The 17,470-nt window shown below is 35.0% G+C and overlaps 1 non-coding gene across 1 annotated transcript; it reads right to left on the minus strand.

Moving 5' to 3' along the window:
- Positions 1 to 14,567: 14,567 nt before the first annotated feature.
- LOC139845780 (small nucleolar RNA R71) lies at positions 14,568 to 14,674 on the minus strand. The gene has a single exon (XR_011758538.1). It is a non-coding gene; the product is annotated as a small nucleolar RNA R71 (small nucleolar RNA).
- Between the last annotated feature and the right edge of the window lie 2,796 nt (positions 14,675 to 17,470).

Below are 17,470 nucleotides of genomic sequence, written 5' to 3' on the forward strand. Positions count from 1 at the left end.
ACATACATACATTTACATTAATACATTAAACAATTAAACACTGATCATATATTATATGTTTTTATCTGTATGTATCGATAATTCATTATATGTGAATATTATTAATGTCATAAGAATATGATGATACCTGTTGGTCCACCAGGACCAAATCACCCAATTAAGAAAACTGCTTACTAATTACTAATTACTATTCCAACAATCTAATTCAAGCAATTAAAAAACTAAAACCATTAAAAATCAGATTCAACTCACAAAGAACATCAGCTACAGAACATAATGAACACACAATTTGCTATCAAATTGAAATTTAAATGTTTTTTAGATAACAAATTCTACGTAATATTTGTTCTAAATTATTAAACTAATACTCTAGAATCAGTAAGTAAGTTTGAATTTAACAGAATCATTTCAATTTATTTTCACTTTATGACCTAAACATTTAAATAATGGTTATTAAATCAAATTAACAATACTAACCTCTGGAATCGATGATTGGTAACATGAATCTTTTGAATAACAATTATAGGATGCTCTTCAAACTGGATTAAATTCGGTATTAATCGCGTTGATGTGTATGCGATTTTTTGTCGTCGTTTGTAATGTAACTACCCGTTTAATTTGGATTGCTGAATGAAATTGAAATACAAAACCTTAGGGTTTCTTTTTTATTGATAGATTGATGAATGAAATTGAAATATGAAACCCTAAACTTGTGTTACAACAGGTGATCATCATATTTGAGGAATTCGATTGAATCACTTACGGACTTCAATTGAATCTGCATTAGGGTTCCTTTTAAGTCGATTGGAACATACCATCGATCGTATAGATGAATCGATGGTATAGGCAGAGAAGATGATGAAAAAGTATATGATTTGCATATAATCAATAGGGATGCAGCGGGAGTATATGATCGATGGAATGCAGCATGGATTAATGTGAGATTGAACCCCTAATTTTGCGAACATGATGCGTGGTTTTTTTTTTTTTTTTGAAGAAGGGTATTGTTGAGAATTTAGAAGTGCTCGAGGTGACTTATCACGTGATATGGTAGATGGGGTGGAATGGAGGGTTTAGATTTAATGATGTATTTAGATGGATGGTTAGGATTGAAAGTTTTTAGAAGATATCACCTAATTGTGTGTTTGTTATTAGTGTATGAGAGATTATTATTATTATTATTATTATTATTATTATTATTATTATTATTAGTAAAATATTATTTTTTTTTTAAAAAAAACTATCATTTTAACAAATAAATATTTTGTATATAAAAATATACTCATTACTTATACTATAACTATATTAATATTACATATACATTATATATTAAACCTAATAACGTTGTTTACATAAATAATTACATATAACAAATTTTTGATTTAACAATATAATACTAATTATGTAGATATATATGTATTAGTATAACTATATGTATAAATGTTAAAATACAAAATAAATATATATATAACTGTTGAAATAACAAATATATTACTAAATTAAATAAGTAATATACATAAACTAGTTTAATTATTATTATATGTTAATTATATGTGTTAATATATATACTTAATATAGGTTCGTGAATCCGAGGCCAACCCTACATTGTTCTGTTTCGTTATATGTATTTTTACTACAAAATACATTATGGTGAGTTTCATTTGCTCCCTTTTACTCTTTACATTTTTGGGACTGAGAATACATGCGCTGTTTTTATAACTGTTTTACGAAATAGACACAAGTAATCGAAATTACATTATATGGTTGAATGATCGAAATCGAATATGCCCCTTTTTAGTCTGGTAATCTAAGAATTAGGGAACAGACACCCTAATTGACGCGAATCCTAAAGATAGATGTATCGGGCCCAACAAGCCCCATCCAAAGTACCGGATGCTTTAGTACTTCGAAATTTATATCATGTCCGAAGGAGGATCCCGGAATGATGGGGATATTCTAATATGTATATTGTGAATGTCGATTACCAGGTGTTCAATCCATATGAATGATATTTTGTCTCTATGCATGGGACGTATGTTTATGAGGAATGGAAATATGAAATCTTGTGGTCTATTAAAATTATGAAATGATTATTTATGTTAAATTAATGAACTCACCAACCTTTTGGTTGACACTTTAAAGCATGTTTATTCTCGGGTATAAAAGAAACATTCCGCTGTGCATTTGCTCATTTTAAAGGCAGTATTTTGAGTCGATCATCGCAATGGAACCAGATGTTGGTGACTTCGTCCAGATGGATTAGGACGGGTCCTTTCAACATATACATATACGAATTGTAGTGTATACATATAAGTAAATACAGGTATATAGATTTATGGTTATATAAGTACAGTATATATTAAATATAAATACAGAATAGGAACGTATACAGCTTTCAATTATTTTTTTCAAACAATAGAAATCTTGCTTTCTGTTGAACCAGTACAATCTCAGAATCAAATTAGTTCCACATCGTGATCCATACTATGTTTAATTTTTGTTTTTGTCTCCAAAACCGTTACACATCTTTTTCCTCAGTACAAATCAGATAGCAAATTGATCTGACTTAATGGTATTTTATTTTATTCTATGCTCTTTCTAATTGTCTGATTAGGAATCGAGAACAACCTATCTACATAATTGATCGACTCAGCAAAAATGTAAACTATTTTTTTAACCTACTACTACCCTTATAAATCATCAACAACCTTCCCAGCTCTTCATTAAATCGGAATAAAACAGAAACAGTCGAAGAACAGCTTTTAAACTCTGTACGTGTATATATTATGCAATTCATCGAATTCTTAACAATTTTAGAAATCTAAAAATGCAGTTTAGTTATAAATCTCGTGTCTAAACTATCTGTAAAGTTTCAAGGATCAATTTAACCTATCGAATAAGAATTTCGGAGTCAAAGTTGATTTTCAAAAAGTCAACCGATGTGTTCATTGTATAATTCGAGTTCGTTTTAATGATTCAAGTTCAATTGAGGTTTTGAAAAGTTTCTAGGAGTGATTTATGATTTATTTCATGAAGAAATTATAGTCTGAAACGATCTCAAATTCATAATCAAGGATTGAGTGTTCTTCGTGTTTTTCAACTGTTGTTACTTCGAATTTTTCTGTTTTAACCAATTCAGAAACAATATAGATTGATTTTGTTTTATTTGATAAACCAAAAACTAAATGAATAACTCAATGATGGCATGGATTGATCCCTGGTCGTTTACTTTAGAATTGAAGAAGATAATGGAAATAATTTATCACGGGTTTTATAAAATTGCATACGGTATTATCTCATAAAGATAAGCCAGCCCAGCTGGCTTGATGTGTTATCGATGAGCGAGTGGTCATGGCTTCGAGCCCTGCGGTGGGCTATTTTTTTTCAGAACTCGTTTTAAGAAGGTATTAATTATTATTGTTATAACTGTTATTACTACTAATATTATTATCATTACTTAGTATTATCGTTAATATTATTACTAATATTAATATATGTATTATTATTATTATAATTATGATTATAATTATTATTATTATTATTATTATTATTATTATAATTATTATTATTATTATTATTATTATTATTATTATTATTATTATTATTATTATTATTATTATTATTATTATCATTAATATGAACATAATACAATCTATTATTTTATATATCATTATTAGTATCATTTTATAAGTGGTTAGTATTATTATCAGTATTATCAACAAAAGTATTAGTAAGGATATCATTATTTTTGTTAATACGATTATTAGTATGATTATAATTAAACTTATTATCATTATTAACATTAGTAGTAAAATAGATATTTTTATAATTATTATTATTTTAAAGAAATAAGTATTATTATTTATATTATCACGAGTATTATTATTATATAATTACTAAATTAGTATCATTGAAATAGAAACTTATTCGATCACGAGTATTATTATTTACAATTATTAATATTAGTATCATTGTTATTATCACTAATAGAGTTATTATTAACATAAGTATATGATTAATGTTATCATCATTATTTTTACTAATATTAACTTAGTATAATTTGAACTACTGTTTTGATAAACAAATGAGATACATAAATATATATATTAAACACATATAACATAACAAAATATCTTATTATATAAGAGGAATATATGAAATATAATTATATTTTTAATATAAAAATAATATCATTAATAGGTTATATATATAAACTTATTCGATTACGATTATGTGCATTAATATATATACACAAATAATATAGGTTCATGAATCCAAGGCCAACCCTATACTTGTTCAATGTCGTTATATATATTTTTACTACAAAATACAGAATGGTGAGTTTCATTTGCCTTTTTACCCTTTATATTTTTGGGCTGAGAATACATGCGCAATATTTATAAATGTTTTACTAAATAGACACAAGTACGTGAAACTACATTCTATGGTTGAATTATCGAAATCGAATATGCCCCTTTTTATTAAGTTTGGTAATCTAAGAATTAGGGAACAGACACCCTAATTGACGCGAATCCTAAAGATAGATCTATTGGGCCTAACAAACCCCATCCAAAGTACCGGATGCTTTAGTACTTCGAAATTTATATCATATCCGAAGGGTGTCCCGGAATGATGGGGATATTCTTATATATGCATCTTGTTAATGTCGGTTACCAGGTGTTCACCATATGAATGATTTTTATCTCTATGTATGGGATGTGTATTGAAATATGAAATCTTCTGGTCTATTAAAATATTGAAATGATTGTTATGATAGAATAATGAACTCACCAACCTTTTGATTGACACTTTAAAGCATGTTTATTCTCAGGTTTGAAAGAAATCTTCCGCTGTGCATTTGCTCATTTAAGAGACATTATTTGGAGTCATTCATGACATATTTCAAAAGACGTTGCATTCGAGTCGTCGAGTTCATCAAGATTATTATTAAGTCAATTATAGTTAGATATATTATGAAATGGTATGCATATCGTCAACTTTTGATGTAAGGAAGTTTGTCTTTTCAAAACGAATGCAATGTTTGTAAAATGTATCATATAGAGGTCAAGTACCTCTCGATGTAACCAACTATTGTGAATCGTTTGTAATGGATGTGGACTTTGTCCGGATGGATTGGGACGGGTTACTACATGCATCCGAACTGAACCTGAAGCTCATGCGATCGCATGAGCCCAGGCCTTAAAACCCATGCGACCGCATGGTCCCTTCTGACACGCCTGGACTGATCAGCATTAATTACGGAGTATTAATAATTATTATTATTATTAACCCTAATTAGGGTTTAATTATTTAATTAGTTTTTAATATTAGTTTTAGTTTTATTATTTAATTTGTAATATTAAGTTTTAATTAGTTTTATTATTTATAAAATTAATACTTTTATAAAATAAATAATATAAAAATAATATTTTTATAAAAAATTGTTTTTAAAAAAAAACTTTAAGTTTTATTTTTATATTTTGCATCTTTTTATTCGTAATTTGTATTTTTATCATTCGTAATTAGTTTAAGAGTAGTTTTTACCGTAGTTTATTTTTATTTCTAGATTTTTAGGCTTTGCCGTAAAATTCCTTAAGTGCTTTTTCTTTAGACTAAGATTTAGGCACTTTAGAATTTTGCGACACCGTTTTAAGATTTTAGTACTTTTTAAGTTATTGCCGTTTTGGATATAGAATTCCTTTTAAGCTTTAATACATTTAGACGTAAGTTTTAATTTTTAGTTTTTAGAATTTTAAGTTTCGACGCGCTACGTTCTTTTTATTATTTTTCGACCTTTTATTTTTCGACGTTTTCAGACGCACTCTTTTTCTTTCTTATTTATCGACGCTCTAGATTTTAGGACATAGATTTTTATTTCAAAATTTCGACGAAAAATTATTTTAAGCGGTTAAATTGATAGACATCCAAAATTTTCTGGTTCGTAGTAATAGTTGGATTTGTTAGTGGCAAGTTGTGGGCTTCCGATTTAAAGGGTCCTAGCTACCTGATGCATCTATTGGCTATTCGAAACGTGGGCAAAATCAGAAAAGTCTATTAATTTGATAGCTTATATAATTTTTATCTTTTATAACTAATAGGATATTCAGTGAATGCATCGAGCAAAACGTTCACCACCTTTTATACGTTCACCACCTGTAACTCGATCAAGACATCTTGCCAATATTGTCGCCGTTGATTTTTCTTTAGAATCATCATCTAGTCGACCAGGTACTCAAATTCAAATTTTCGATAATCCATTTTTTGAACCCGACCTCACAATTGAGAATCCAGAGGATATTCAGGGACTATTCAGAGATCCTGAACCACTAATCATTTCTCCTGAACCACAAATCACTCATCCAGAGATTGTCGAGGAAGAAACCATTAAATCAGAATCCTCAAGTGATTCAGATTCAACAAATTCAATCATGGAAAATCTGGAACCTCTAAGTATGGAAGACCGAATGAGAGCTAAACGCATTGGCCAAGGTCACGCAATTACTCAACCAGACATTAATGCACCATATTAAGAAATCAAAGGACAAATCCTACACATGGTAACTAATCAATGCCAATTTAGTGGTGCGTCGAAGGAAGATCCAAACGAACATCTTCGTACCTTTAATAGGATCTGTACTCTATTTTGTGATGACCCGGAAAATTTCGACTAATTTAAACCAATTCTCTATATGATTTAATATTATGTAAACCGGTATATATATATATATATATATATATATATATATATATATATATATATATATATATATATATATATATATATATATATATATATATATATATTATAAGATGTACAAGTAAAACACTAATTGCTACCGTAAAAACGACTTTGCTACAGTAAAACACTATTTGCTACAGTAAAAACGACTTTACTACAGTAAAACACTATTTTCTACAGTGAAAACGACTTTGCTACAGTAGCTACAGTGAAAACAACTTTGCTACAGTAAAACACTATTTGCTACAGTAACACTATTTGCTACAGTACACTATTTGCTACAGTAAACACTATTTGATGTCGGCGGACTAGCAAACAAAAGCGGATCAGGCGGCCATGCGAGCGCATATCAAAAACACTAAAAACGTATCCGATCGCATGGGCTACAGTAAATGGAAAAGTACTATAAATACGCCAGTTTGCTCGACGAGATTAGGCACAGTTTTCTTTCTTTTTTTTCTTCTGTGATCAATTATATTTATAAATTATAATTTATAATTTAAGTTTAATAATAATAAGGTATATACGCGGGTGTTTTTAATTCGGGTTTTAAACCATTTTAAACTAAGGAAATATTGGGTATTGTTTGGGGTATTGTTCTTGAATCCAAGGTCAACCATACAGTCGTCTACCATTATTACGTCTATGCAATTTGCCTACAATATTGAGTCTCAATATTGAACCGTGAGTTTATAGTCTCCCTTTTTAAATACTTTAAATATTTTTGGGCTGAGAATACATGCAATTTATTTTAAACGCAATAAGACATAAGTACATACTAAATTCTACACTTAGTTAAACCGAAAATCCCTTAGCTTTGGTAACTAGTAGCTTCCAGTACATAGGATATGGACTGGTGGGCGCGAATAATTATATGTGGATCCATAGGGCTTGACATCTCCGTCCGAGCTAGAGAGCTAGCCTTTTAACGGACGTATGTTATTTAAGTTTATGACACGTTGGTTTGTGTTTATTAAAACGAATGGGGTAATTATCATTATAACGTTAAAGTTTAGTTACCAGGGTGCTCTGTTACGTAGAATCTATTGATAAATTTTTGACGAAATCTTGTGGTCTATCTTTATATATAATTATGACTCGAGCAATTAAACCTATAACTCACCAACATTCGTGTTGACTTTTTAGCATGTTTTATTCTCAGGTCCTTAGATTGCTTTCGCTATGATGTGCTTGTTGTCTGCATGGAGTCTCTCATGCTTTGTATAATGTTTATTGCATTCGAAATAAAACTGCGTTGTGTAATAAATAATTTGACTGTGATGTCAAACTGTATGATAAAAACTTATTTATTTTGGGGATTTGCATATACCTAAGCACTCACCCACATGTTTATAACTTTCTATGTTTAGAAAGTCACTTATTTTAATGAATGCAATATTTTATCAAAACGTATCATATAGAGGTCAAAACCTCACTATGGAATCAATGATTAACGTGCCGCGTCAATAGCGATTTTGACGGGTCGCTACAGTTGGTATCCGAGCTTGAGGTCATAGGGAACCAGAAATTATATTAGTGTGTTTAACTGGTAATTGTTAGGATGCATTAGTGAGTCTGGACTATGACCATATTTGTTTTTACTGATTTTTGCTTATCATTTGGTCAAAAACATTATATGTGATATATTTATATGCTAACGTAATTGTTGTTTCAATTATGTGATAGATGACTTCTTCTAATCCTATCATTTTGTACGACTCAGAATCGGACACTGAATCTATTCTATCCACAACTAAAAAGGGCGTTCCAATACCTATTAAAGAAGAAATTGTGTTAGCCGGGGAATCTCAACTCCCGGTAAACCCAGAGGAGGTTCCAGCTCTACCCAACTCTAGTTTTCCGGAGCCACAGTATTGTTGGCATGGACTCATGATCCCTGGAATAAATGAGGATCGTCTATTTCTAAACGAACATGGACATTGGGCCAGATACACCGCCGACGGGCGGGTTGTGAAGATTACGCCTGGCAGATTTCGGTTCATGACCACCGGTACATATTCTCGTACACATGATTTAGACAGTTCTTCATCATATTCTCCTACACATGACTCAGACAGTTCGTCATCAGACGAGATCAGTGAGGAAGAGGATTTCACTAATGAAATAAAAGAAGTCACTAAGAAGAAATTTCAACTTGCTATAGATAATAAAAACAACCATCATAATAAAAAGTCCTTAATTATTAAAAAGGAATAGGACCATTCGATCCGTAACCACCCTTATTGTATTAAACCCACCGAGGCATCGGGTACCTCAAAACCTCAACCAAAAATTAAATACACTGCTAGAATGTCTGTCGGACCATGCACACACAAACAATTGGCAGAGAGAACCAAATGGAAAGAAGTTTCTGATAGTTCTGAATAAATGACTCGCAACCATAAATCTTCCATGCGCTATTCTATTGCTTATGTGTGCTACTCTATCTTGTTATGTAAAATAAGCATATGTAAAATATCGGTATTGTATGGTATTGTATTATTTTAGTTTATTAATAATAAAAGCATGGAATGATTATTTGTATTATTAATACTTATTATTATTATTATTACTAAATAATAATGTAGTAACTCGCTATAATTTTTCATAATAGAATATTATTTGAATTGTAGTAGTTAATTGTTGTACTAAGCTATTAAGTATGAACTTTAACGGGTAGTTAATACCCTAGAAATAATTATAAAACGCTAATAAGAAGAAAAGGCTTTTATAATAATTGGTTCATATTATTAATATGCTATGATTAACTATTGACAACTCATTTTACTTATAATATTCTATATGATTAATTTATCTATGTTGTGTTTATTGAAGAAACATGTCTCAAATGTCGGATGCTGAGTTTGAAGAACTAATCGAGAAACGTGTGAATGAAAGAATTGCTGCAGCCGAGGCAGCAAAAGCAGCAGCCGAGGCAGCAAAAGCAGCAGCCGAAGCAGCAGCCAAAGCAGCAGCCGTAAACACAAATTCACGAAACGGATGCTCATACAAAACTTTTCAAGCATGCAAACCACTGACGTTTAGTGGAACTGAGGGACCAGTCGGTCTAACCAGATGGTTTGAAAAGGTGGAGTCCGTTTTCAAAATCAGTAATTGTGGGATGGAGACAAGTCAAAGTATGCTTCGTGCACGTTACAAGACGGTGCACTTACTTGGTGGAACAATTATGCTAAAGCATAAGGAGTAGATACGGCATATGATATCTCTTGGGAAGAACTGAAAAAGATGCTAATCGAGGAGTACTGTCCTCGAAACGAGATCAGAAAAATGGAATCTGAGTTACGTAATCTAAAGGTTTTCCTCGTGAATCTTAATAACTATGAAAAGCGTTTCATGGAACTAGCCTTGTTGTGTCCCGAATTGGTTCCAAACGAGAAACGAAAGATAGAAATGTACATTGACGGTTTTTCAATCAATATCAAAGAAAATGTTACATCGTCCAAACCAAATACGATGAAGGAAGCCATGAGAATGGCACACCAACTCATGGATCAGATCACGGAGAGTTCGATTAAGGCACCAATTACCGAAGTCAAGACAACTGAAGGAAAGAGGAAATGGGAAGACTATAAGGGCAAAAGTACTCACCTGAAGAAACAAGAAACTTTTAAAGGTAAACAAGATGGGGCAACTGCAAGTCCAAACTATAAGGGACCCCATCCGTTCTATAAAAGATGTTACACACATCATGCAGGTTATTGCCAAGTGGTCTGTGATAAGTGCAACAAGAAAGGGCATGTGGCAAAAGATTGTTATGCCACCATTTCTGAAGTAAAGACAAAATGGACCGATGTCAAGAAATGTTTTGGATGCGGCAAGTCTGGTCACTTTATAAATCAATGCCCTGATAAGGAGAAGAACAAAGAACCCACATGTGGGAGGGCATTTAATGTTAGTGCCAGTGAAGCACGTGAGGATCCTAATCTTGTCACGGGTACGTTTACCGTTAATAATCAACTAGCTTCTATTATGTTTGATACGGGTGCTGATAGAAGTTATATGTGTAAAGACTTTAGTTCTAAACTAAAATGTGCATCATTGCCTCTAGACGATAAATATACTATTAAATTAGCTAATGGTAAACTGATAAAAGCCGTTAAAATTTGCCATGGTTGCGAAATAAATCTCGCTGGTGAAACCGTCAAAATCGATTTGATACCCGTAGAATTAGAAAGTTTTAACGTAATTGTTGGCATGGATTGGATGTCCAAAACAAGAGCGGAAGTTGTTTACGCTGAGAAAGCAATCCGCATCCCTCGTAAGGATGAAACGTCAGTAATGATTTATGGGGAGAAGAGCAACTCAAAGTTGAACCTTATCAGCTGTATGAAGGCCCATAAACTTATAAGAAAAGGTTGTTATGCTATTCTGGCACACGTAAAGAAGATCAATACTGAAGAAATAAGCATTGATGACATGCCAGTTGTAATAGAATATCCTGGAGTATTTCCAGAAGAATTACCAGGGCTACCTCCACACAGATGTGTAGAATTCCAGATTGATCTTGTACCAGGAGCCGCACCTGTAGCCCGATCCCCATATAGACTTGCACCTTCAGAAATGCAAGAATTACAAAATCAGTTGCAAGAATTATCGGACCGTGGATTTATTTGTCCCAGCTTTTCACCTTGGGGTGCTCCTATTCTGTTCGTTAAGAAGAAGGATGGATCTATGAGAATGTGCATAGATTACCGAGAATTAAACAAATTAAAGATCAAGAATCGGTACCCATTACCGAGGATTGATGTTTTGTTTGATCAATTGCAAGGATCAAGTGTTTATTCCAAGATTGATCTATGCTCTGGATATCATAAGCTGAGAGTGAAGGAAGAAGATGTTCCTAAAACCGCGTTCAGAACCCGTTACGGTCACTATGAGTTTCTATTTGATATCGGCTAAAAAGTCACGTTTTCGCCCCGGTATTAAGGCCCAAAAACAAGAAAGATTCGAACTTTGTCAGAAAAATACCCACTTCGTCTGTTAGAATTGAAGAACAAGTAATTACGAAGGCGGTGCAAAAAGAATCAAGATAATCGGAGCTAAAACGACGATTCTAGAGCGAAAACGGTGAAAGACAAGAAATCAAGTTACGATCCAGGGAATCAAGGCTGACCAGCAAGCCATACGTCCTGCCATACAGCCTGCCATACTGTCTGCCAGTATGGAAACGACCTGCCATATACGTGCCACCATACGAGCCACCATACGGCCTGCCTTACATACGGCCTGCAAAAAACGGACTGCCATATGCCCTGCCATACGCCCTGCCAGGCATATGCTGGCAAATTCCAAGTCTATTTAAAGGGTCTTTGTCATTCATTCCAATAAACACTTCAATTCACTTCTTTCTCTCTCTTGTACAATATTAGTCATACTCTCAAGGCCTTCAACTCCGTGCGGGAAATTTAGTACCCGGAGAAGAACGTTGAAGATTGTATTAGGAGCAGTCTGGAGTCTTGAAGTTGTCACTTTTGTATTCGGAACTCGTTTAATCTACTGGTACTTCTATCCTTTATCTTATATAATGTTTTATGATATTATTGCCATGATTAGCGAGTAGTTATCTTTAGTGTATGCTATGATGTAAGCAGTTATAATGCCGAAATAATATTATGGTCTGTGTATGTTGTCGAAATGCTTTCCGATTATGCTTTAAACTCAATCTCTTTTCCAACTAATAGAACGTAGTTATAGGCTCTGTTATTGGGAAGTCGCGAACCCTGATTCAGAGTACACTATCTATGTCACCCCTTGGTAAGAGAAGTCTATCGGATACAACTTAAGATCGACCGAGGCACACCGGTTGTAGTAAGTCTATCGAGCTTTGGATTCCGACTGAGGACTCTTTTGTAGTGAAACATCTAACTAGACCCCTAGTACATTGTCGGTCCTAGACCATGCTAGTGTAGTCACCAAGCATATAAACTTCGTACGTGCACGCTGAAGCACAGCGGTTGTTGTAAGTTGTACCTCTGCTAAGTAAGGCCATGGAACATAGTTAGTGTTGACCAGTACACTGCACCATAGCGCGGTCTCAAGCATTGCACCCCGCTTAATGGATTCTTAGTTAATTAAGGAACTGTTTGTTTAGACACATAAAGGATTGGACCGTTAGGATAACCGAACGTGTTCATGGAAGTCATACTTGACTTGGACATGGTGTTCTTTATGGTTGTACTCTTTTTAAGGGCCTAACTATCTTTTACCAATCATTAACAAAAGCATTGAGGCACATCACGTCTCTCGGATATGGTAAACCATGTATTCTATTATGCTTAAGAAAGTTTAGACCATTTTGGAATGTTAATACGTCACCCAACCGAGTTGCTCAATTGGATGAGCCGTCTGAACGTGTATGCCTGTAGTCATACTGCACGGGCGTCGGGGGTAAGGGACGTTGCTTTCTATTCAGAATCTTCAAGCCTAACGCAGTACCCAGTGACATGTCTTATGACAGGGGCGTTTAGGACCAGTGTAATGAATACAAGGCCTCTGCCTATTCATGAGCCAGCATTCCATAAGCTCGGCAGAATAACTGATGAAGTCATAGTATGCACTTACTTTAACTTAATCTGAATTACAAATTTTATCGCGTTTACTTTATCTATCTTATAAATTACAAAATCCCAAAATAAATATTCACTACTCCCTAACTATCTTAGGCTACAATATAGGTTCGAGGTTACTGATATCTCAAAAATACGAATCTAGGTCATACTTCCCTTACTTATAAGGAGTAGTAAGATTTAGGCCCCGCTAAATATAAATTTAAAACAGTACCTTCTCCCACGAGTGGCTGATCCTGGCGAGCCGCGGCCTAACGACCCCGCGCAAAGAAAAACCGTCCGTTTCGGCCATATCAAGAGAGATACCTAGTTTTTGGCGCCGCTGCTGGGGAACTGGTATCAGGCAATACTGCTCTCTATCAAACTTATTCGCAAGCATTTAGTGGTGTCTAAGAAAGACAATTATACATGGACTTGGTTATTGGATTTTCTGAACAGTCGCCAATTATATTGGGACCAAAAGGATCATGCATCTCCGTAGTCGGCCTGGCCACTGGGTTTGTTGAATAGTTTTTGTGAAACTTTATTACCGAAATACCAGGGAATCAGTAGCCAGAACCAAAAACATATTCCACCATAGGATAGTTAGTTAATTAGATTAGATTACTTTAGATTACTCTAGTTTACCTTAGATTAGACCACCTTAGATTAGCTTAGATTGCCTTAGATTAAATTAGATTACCTTAGAATTAGATTAGTTTAGTTTAGCTTATTATAATTTAGCTTATTTGCGAAAATTAAAAACAAAAAGGCATACCCAGTGTATGACCCAAGCCCGATCTAGACCAGGGCCGTTGTTATTCGTACCTGATCCAGACACAATAATCTCTAAAGCACGCAAGGAAGCACGAATCAGAAACCAAATGGCGTTACGTGTTACTTTAGCAGAAAACACGAAACCCACGATTGAAGGTCGAGGAGGACCAATCAGATTTCCAGAGATTCAAGGACACTCGTTTGAGTTAAAACATCACATCATCCAGCTCATTCAGAATAGCTGTCAATTTCATGGATTACCGAATGACGATCCTAATTCTCACCTTGATAAATTCATATCTCTTTCGAACTCCTACAAACAGCCAGGGATAGGACAAGATATAGTCCGGCTATACTTGTTCCCCTATTCTCTCACTCATCATGCTCAAACTTGGTTTGAAGGACTGGAAAAAGATTCCATCACGTCATGGATGGAGATGGCGACTAAATTCCTAACCAAATATTTCCCTCCTTCTAAACAAACCAAACTGAAGAATGACATCATTAACTTCAAACAAAGTTATGATGAATCTCTTTACACTGCATGGGAGCGTTTCAAAACCCTGCTGAAGAAATGCCCTAATCACCAGTTAGAACGGTCAGCCCAAATCTGTACCTTCTACAATGGTCTTACGGTAAATCATAGGACGACGATCGATGCAGCAGCTCAAGGGAATCTGATGAACCAAACCGCAGATGAAGCATGGGAATTGCTCGAGAACATGACGATGCATCATCATGACTGGAACAGTGGTGAAACAACTTCATCATCTGCCCCACTCTCTGCACTTAACAATCAAACGGAGGCCATCAAATCCCTCACAGATAAGATGGAATCTCTTGCTAAACAACTCGAAGAATTGAAGACGCAGCCGCAGCAGGTTAACCAAGCTCAGGCTTGTGTTAACTGTACCAACCCGCAACCTACTGAAGACTATCAAGTTGAGTACCAAAACCCTGACGGTTCAGTCTGTTACGTTCAATACCCAGCTCATCCACCAAATCCCGAATTCAATCAACCACCAAGGGTTAATCAATTTCAGCGAAGCAATCAACCTTTCCGCTATCGCTATCCACCTTATCCAGCCCAACAATCTCAATTGACCTACGATCAACCACTTCCACTCACTGGTCCCTCAGTTGAGGAGAATTCCCCTACCACCCAGATTACAAAAGCAGCTAACCCCACTCTCGGAGCTGATGATCAGTTAACTCAGTTCATCCAAGGATAACAACAGTTAAATTAGAGAACTGCAACCAGACAAGATCAGACGGAGATACTAATGAGAAATCAATTGGCTCTGCTTAAAAGTTTGGAAACGCAGCTCGGACAGTTATCACAACGCCTTGAAACCCGACCGCAGGGAAGATTGCCAAGTAATACTATCCAGAATCCCCACATAGAAGAAGCAAAGCAAATGGATTCCGTAATCCCAGAGGAAGAACCATGGAGAAGGTCAACTAGGCTCAAGAACAAATCAACATATACTCAGAAGCTGACCCCTAAAACTCCAGTTCGCGTACATTATCCTGGAAGGCTACAAGAAGAACCATCCAAGCTTGATTCCTTCAAACTAGATGGAAGATTCTTGGACACCATGTCCAAAGTTCCCAACCAGAAGAGATACATCCGAAGGCTTCTATCTACAAAGGAGAGGATTCCAGACTCTAACAAAATTCCACTGAATGAAGAATGCTCTGCATTACTCAGAAACTCTCTACCACCTAAGCTAGGAGATACGGGTCGATTCGTTTTCCCGTGTTCAATCTACCAATCTGGAACCATTCATGCGCTAACAGATTTAGGAGCAAGTATCAACCTAATCCTCTACTCTCTCTACAAGAGATTAGAGTTAGGAGATTTATCACCAACCAAAATGACAATCCAACTTGCCGATCATACAATTCGATATCCTAAGGGCATAGTTGAGAACATCTTGGTGAAAGTCGATAAATTCTTGTATCCTACGGATTTCGTAGTAATGGATATTAAGGAAGACCTACACACCCTAGTAGTGTTAGGAAGACCTTTCATGAATACGGCTAGGACTGTCATTGATGTGTATAATCAAACCATGATCTTACGATCACATGGGGAGAGCGTTACCTTCAAAATTGACCGACCAACCGATCTTTCTGGACAGGCAGAGATGTTTGCTATTTCCACCAGACGGATCACTTCCGATGATGAGTCATTACCACCAGCTGACGATATCGAGATGGGTGTCGAATCACAGTCTATAGACGACCCAGAAATGGAAGAAGAGGATCCCAGCGAAGAAATAGAGGAAAAGAAGGAATATGAAGAGGAAGAGGAAATGGGAGACGTAAAAGAAACTGCAACAACACCCGTTCCGAGCATTGAGCGTCATGAAGAAATAATGAGGCTTGAAACAGCAGATCACAGTTTAATCATTCGCTTCAAGAAAAAGACCGACAAGGCTGAGGTTAAGGATATAGAAATTGATCCTGTAAGTATCAAAGTGGAGAATCAGAATACTGAAGGAACCCGTTCATCAGACGCATCCTCAGAGGAACCGGATACCGATGATGATGAGGAAGAGCATCACGAAGACATTCTGACTAACTCACACTCTCCAACCGAAGTAGATCAAGGGGAGCCGGACTCTTCTTCAGATCAAATTCCGGTTATATCCACACATGCAGACATGATTACCTTCATCAATGATACCAATGAATTTGAAGACATTCGCGAAGCCATCCGAAAGTCAACCATTGATTTTTCGCTTCGCTTAACAAAACGAATCATGGCTATCAGAGAAGAGCACCACCTCTATCTCCGAAGAAAAGACAATGATGTTGAAATCCTAGAAGAACGCATTCAAGACTTTATCAACTCTCTTCACGATCATATCTATCACGAAGAAAGGCAACGAGAGCATAATTCAGTGGTTCGCACTATTCTAGAGACAAGATTCTGTCGAGATCAGAAGATCATTTACTCTAAGGTTTATAACGCATTAGCCGGATATGCACTTTCGTACTCACGAAACGAACGAGCACTACTGACTCTCATCCGAAAGCATATGGATCTTTCCACTGGCTGCCCGACTTATTACTCTGATTTGCAAATGATCGAGGATATTCACAGTCTTTTCGCTCTTTTGGATAGAGATAACTTCGAAAGCACACCAGACAGACTAGTGATTTACGTAACAATTGATCACCACGCTGATCTGATTATCAAAGAGTTACAAGATGCTGTTATGGAGGAAGCAAGACGGAACAATTCGTTCTCTCATCTTGAACCAGATCGATTCAACATTGCCACCTATGTTACGAAGCAGCTATCACGTATCTTCCACGAATCCACAGATCCTAGTTTCATATTTAAAGCTGGATGTCGAGAGATATACTCAAAGACGGT

Source organism: Rutidosis leptorrhynchoides, chromosome 4 (assembly GCF_046630445.1).
Source record: "Rutidosis leptorrhynchoides isolate AG116_Rl617_1_P2 chromosome 4, CSIRO_AGI_Rlap_v1, whole genome shotgun sequence".
Lineage (NCBI taxonomy): Eukaryota > Viridiplantae > Streptophyta > Magnoliopsida > Asterales > Asteraceae > Rutidosis > Rutidosis leptorrhynchoides.